This window comes from Grammomys surdaster, unplaced genomic scaffold (genome assembly GCF_004785775.1).
Source record: "Grammomys surdaster isolate TR1022 unplaced genomic scaffold, NIH_TR_1.0 362, whole genome shotgun sequence".
Classification (NCBI taxonomy): Eukaryota; Metazoa; Chordata; class Mammalia; order Rodentia; family Muridae; genus Grammomys; species Grammomys surdaster.
In genome coordinates this window covers 5,307,285-5,313,284 of record NW_021604781.1, presented here as the reverse complement: position 1 = coordinate 5,313,284, position 6,000 = coordinate 5,307,285, and positions in this window count along the sequence as shown.

Here is a 6,000-nt window from a genome sequence, read left to right as displayed (position 1 = left end):
GAAAGCTTCCTTTGTCTAGGCATGAGGAAAATGGAAAGAAAGATAGTGGGCTCCTGGATGCTGGGATGCTGGGGTGCTGGGATGCTGGGGTGCTGGGATGGCTGGGATGCTGAGATTCTGGGATACTGGGACGCTGAGATACTGGGGCACTGGGGTGCTGGGATGGCTGGGATGGCTGAGATGCTGGGATGCTGAGATGCTGGGGTACTGGGATGCTGGGATGCTGCAATACTGGGATGCTGGGATGCTAGAATGTTAGGATGTGCTGGGGTGGTTACACAGTAAGTGTCCTGGCAAGGGAGAAGGCATTTTAAAGAGAGGTGGTGGTGCTATCTGACTATTGAAACACAGACCCAGAGCAGTACAATTTTCCTCAGTACACTGAGGAAAGAAGGCTGAAGCCTTGGTAGAGCCAGAGGTGAGGGAGATGGCCTCACGAGAAGAAACTCACATGCTTCTAGGGAATCTTTTTTCGTTATTATTTGTGCTTATGGCCAAGGGTCGAAGGTGGTGGTCAGAGACGATTTGTGGCGTTGGTTCTCTCCGTCTACCTTTCTGTGGGTTCTGGGGGATGGGTGCAGGCCATCAGGCTTTTGCTGCAAGCACCTTTACCCACTAAGTCATCTCCCCAACCCAGATAACAGTCATTTCTGATAAACCTTGCAAGAGTCTAGAGTCTAGACAGTGGAGGGTTAGTGACAGACCAGGCCCTCTTTGTTTCTTTTCCCCATGTGATCTTATCGACAAAATCTCCTTTCTCTGCTTTTCATTTTTGCTCCTCCTCTGTGTGCGTGTGTGGGGGATGGAGGGGGTGACTGGAAGACAACTTCCAGTGTCATCCTCACCCTCAGGAAGGCTGTTCAGCTCCTTTGAGACAAGTCATCACTTGTGGGGCTCACCAGAAAGGCTATGCTGACTGGCATCCCCAGCATTAGGAATACAATTGGACACCCATGGCATTTGTATGTGGTTTCTGGGGATCAAACTCACGTCCTTATGCTTGTAAGGCAAGTACTTTATGGGTGCACCATCTGTCCACCCCTTGCTTATCTCTTTAGTTGACGTCCCAAGGATGCTTGGCTGAGACGATCATCCTTTGGGGATTGCCAGAGCCCAGGCTTACGTCCTAAAAGTTCCAGCAATGGTGTTATTGTCATGTAGGGGACAGGGCAGTGGTCTAGATGTAATCAGGATAAAAGAGGGCAGCACGCACAGATTCTCAGTGGGTAGTGAGAGGCTGGGGATGTCGCGCCATTGGTGTCCTGCTTGCCTAGCATGTACAAGGCCCTGGGCTTATGCATGAAGCCCTGCATAAACTGGATATGAGGCACACATCTGTCATCCTAGCTCTCAGGAAGGGAAAGCAGAAGGATCAGAAATTCAAGGCCAGCCTTGGCTATACAAGGCAGCTCGAGCCAGATTTTGTGTATCCTTGAGGTATGGGGAGTAAGGATGATGCCTGGATCTCTGCCTGATTACCCAAGGACATAGTCAAGGGGGAGGGGAATATTTTCTAAAGTCATCAGTTTGGACCCGTTGGCCTCAATTCCCACCATCCTCTGAGGGTAACTCCTCTACTCACTTCCTGGCATTTTTGTTTCCTGAACCTGGAATTTTCCAGCCACTTCTCTGGTCTTTCTGGAAAGGTCTCTGTAGGTCTCCACCCCGGGCAGCTAGCTCACAAGGATGACCTGCAGTGACGGCCTTCCTTTTCCTCTGTGTGTGCCAGGGACTCTGGGAACTCTGAAGGAAGAGCATGGTGTTCTGGGACATGGCAGGTCACGGATGTGAAGGTTTCTCTTGTAAGGTTCTCACGGACGCAGAATCCAGCCATCTGCCTGCAAAAGTGAGCTTTCGAAATCCAGGCTGTACTAGGGCCCTGCATATCTTAGTGACCTGGACACATGTTCACCTGGGAACACATGTAGCTTTTCTGGAATGTTGTCTCTGCTCAGAAGGACCCCTTCAGGGGTTTCTGTCTCTGCTAGTCTCTAAGCCTTCTTCCAGTTAGATTTATTTTTATGTATTGTCTTTATTTTTTTCCCATTTAAGGAAATCATTTTATTTTTTCATACTTGTTATGTATTATTGAAGTTCTCTAAGGGAAGAGAGTGGATGGAATGCATATATATTAAAAAAGGATTAGATTGGTTAACATGATATAGGCCTTAATGCCGGAGAAGGTGAGAACTCAGTAGTTGTTCAGACGACAAGCTTCTCTCAGTCTGAAGGCCCAGACGATGCCAAGAGAAATGCTGTCTTCAGTTTACATTGGAAGAAGTTGAATTCTGCTGTCAGGAAGGAATGCAAGTGAATTTGCCAGTGAGGGTTGAAGGGTAGCTGATACGAGCAAAGCATGGGGCTCAGTACGAATCTCAGGAGGCTGACAACCGCCTGTAACCAGTTCTAACGGATCTGATGCCCCAGTCTGGCCTCTGTGGACACCGGCACATGCACAGTAAACACAGACACATATAAACAAAATCAAATAAATCTTTTGAAAAGATACAAATAAATATAAAAAAATAGAGAACACTACTCCTGCCTTAATTCCCTGAATCTTCAAGTATGTCTCCCGATAAATCAAAAGGGTCTTAAAAGGTATGATTAAGAATCTTGGAATAAAGCCGGGCGGTGGTGGCGCACGCCTTTAATCCCAGCACTTGGGAGGCAGAGGCAGGCGGATTTCTGAGTTCGAGGCCAGCCTGGTCTACAGAGTGAGTTCCAGGACAGCCAGGACTATAAAGAGAAACCCTGTCTCGAAAAACCAAAAAAAAAAAAAAAAAAAAAAAAAAAAGAATCTTGGAATAGAGTGTATTCAGGGACACCCAAGGCTGTGAAAGTGCTTATGAGGAGGGAAGAGGAGCAAAGTCAGGCTCAGTTAGCAGGAGAGGAGATTGGAGTTTGAAGAGGTTAGGCTGTTTGGTCATGGTCATGGGGGTACAGGGCCAACACCCAAAAGTGTAGACAGAGACATACCCAGAGACATGGACCCAGACAAGGGTAGAAAAGCAGCTACCCAGATAGCTATGAACCTGGGTGTCTAGAGAGGTCTAGGGTAGATGTGGTTAGCTCTAGTTACAGAGCTATGCCCTGTTACCTATAGTTGTAACTACCCGTCCAACTGTCCGTCTGTTTGTCCATCCATCCCTTCATCCATCATTCATCTATCCATCTATCCATCCATCCATCCATCCATCCATCCATCCATCCATCTATCTATCTATCTATCTATCTATCTATCTATCTATCTATCTATCAACATCATCTTCTACTAAATTGGTCATTAATTTAATCTGTTTATCTGACTATCTCATCTCTATCTAATTTATCTCCCCAGCCCTTAAAGTATTTTGAATGGATTTGAATGGATGTCTTCCTTCCTTCCTTCCTTCCTTCCTTCCTTCCTTCCTTCCTTCCTTCCTCCCTCCCTCCCTCCCTCCCTCCCTCTCTCTCTCTCTCTCTTTCTTTCTTTCCTCTTTCTTCTTTTTTCTTTTTGTCTTTGGCTGCTCCATTCCCAAACATGGCTACTATGTAGAGAGAGTCAGCTGTTTTGCAGTGCTGTGCTGTCTCCCACGTTTCCGAAGCCAGTCTCAACAAACTGTCACATTTACAAAGTAGGTCTTTGTGCCAACCCTGGAGCTTAGTTGTTATAAATGGCAGTTGTGTGTTTCTCTTCATAAACAGGACCCACCACACTTCAGTCGCGTGCAGGTTGGACTATGGCTGCAGACCGTTCCTCTGGGACCCTTACACTTACTGACTCATCTGTTCGCTGCTCTCTGGTTTCTGTCTTCACATCTTCATGGATGAATGAACCCTTATCATTCTCCAGGCCTCCAGTCAAAAGTTATTTCTGACAAGGTGTGTCATCCCTCCTACAAAAGGTTTTCCACCCACTGCCACTTTCTTCATTTCTACTATTGTGCTTTTGAGACTTTTGGTGTTTATCCATTGTAATTGACACCTCCTCCTTATTCTCCTCCTCCCTTCTGCCGCCTCCTCTTTCGTCTTCCTGCTCCATTTCTTTATCTCTTTCATCTTTTCCTCATCCCCTCCTCCATTTCCCCTCCACCCATTGCCTGCTCCTTCTCTTTCTTATCTCTCCATCTTCTTCTTTATCTTCTACTCCTTTTCCCCCTCCTAACTCCTTCTGTTTGATCAGCCCTTCTTCAGTGTCCTCCTCCACACCACCTCTCCGTATCTTCTCTCTCTCCTTTCCCCCTTCTTCCTGCATCTCTTTCCCATTTCCTCTTCCTCCATCTCCTTCTCCACTTCTTCCTCTTGCTCCATCTCCTTCCCCATCTGATCCTCTTTCTCCAATGTTCAGAACAGTTCTAGTTACAAAACTTAAAAAAGATGAAGACAACTCAAATACCCATTAACCCAACAGATCAACACCAGGTGCTACACATATATGTGTGACAGAATATTGTTCAGCCTTAAGAAGGATGGAAGCTCTGATATCTGCTTCTGTATGGTTGAACTTTGAGGACAAAGTGCTCAGTAACAGGGCATACACAAAAGAACACACATCACATGATTTCACATACAGAAGATCCCTAAGTCGCCAGATCCACAAAGACAGAAGACAGAATGGTGGGAGCAGGAATAGAGAGAGAGATGAATGCTGAGTGGGCATAGAGCTTCAGTCTAGGAAGCTGAGAGAGTTATGGAGATGGGGGGGGGTGTTGGTGGCTGAACAACTGTGGGAACATGTCTAATGCCACTGAATTCTATTTGAAATGCCTTTTGTTTTTTTTTCTTGACAATGTCTATATTTTTTTGACATGTCTATATTGATACGTATATAATGTGTCTTGACGATACCCACCATGTTTTCCTTCTCTCAGGGCCTCCCATCATGCCCTTCCCCTTTTGAGTATTCTCACTTGGTAGCCCATCAGATCCGTTAAGTGCTTCCTCATTGGTGAACGAACGATCTTGGTGGCTCAGTCTTGCCCAGGTAAGTTCATGAGTGCAGTGCCATGCCATTTCCAGAAGACAGCCTTCACAGTACTCATCCCCATCCGCTGGCTCTTAGGTTCACTCTGCCCCCGTCTTCTGCAACATTCCCTGAGTTGCAGGGTTGATACAGGTGCCCCATGTATGGCACGACACTCAACAGTCTCATCATCACACTCATAACTCTGGCCCAGTTATGAGTCTCTGCGTTTTGACTGTTGCCCGCTGCAGAGAGAAGATTCTCTGGGCAGTGTTGAGGATACTAAGTATTGAGCATGTTCTACAAGAATCAGAAGAGGTCTAGATTAAAGAGGCATTCTGGCCCAGGTTACAGAGCCTCTCTGCTTCAGAAAGCTTCTTCTACCACCTACCAAGTCTGTAAGATTGGACAGTATAGCCACACCGGGGATACAGGCTAGGTTGAAATTAATTGTTTATATGTGTGCTGAGGCTTGAAACATCTGCCTCACTTGTTTGAACACATGCTTCCCAGCTAGTGGTGCTGTTTGGGAAGGCTATGGGACTTTTTTGATGTCTTAAATTTGGGAGACATGATGAAAAGTATCATCAGGACCCCCAAGACCAAATTCTCAGCACAAAGGAGATTTATTTGCTCCAGGGGTACAAAGGGCAGGCGATAAGAGACAAAGACAGGACATAGAGGAAGTTGCTTTTGTCAAAAAAATTTTTTTTAAATCACAGTAGCAGGAAAGAAAACAAAGACAATACAGGCTGATACGTACGAATGTGCGAAGACAGACCTGATCAAAGATTCCAACAGATTCTGTTAAGGTTTGGTTTGTTGCTATGTAATGCTAAGTTCTATAGTCTAAGGTCTAGTTGCCTCAAGATGAGTTATCACATATACTAGCTTTTGTTATGCAAACCTTGTTTGTTAATTTAAAACTATTGGTTGAATAAAAATGGCTACAGGCAATTCCTGGAGGGAGTAGAGGTAGGCAGGTAGAGAGGAGAGGAGAGAAGAGAGAGGGGGAAGCTGCCATGAAAGGAGATGGATGGACCATGAACACATGG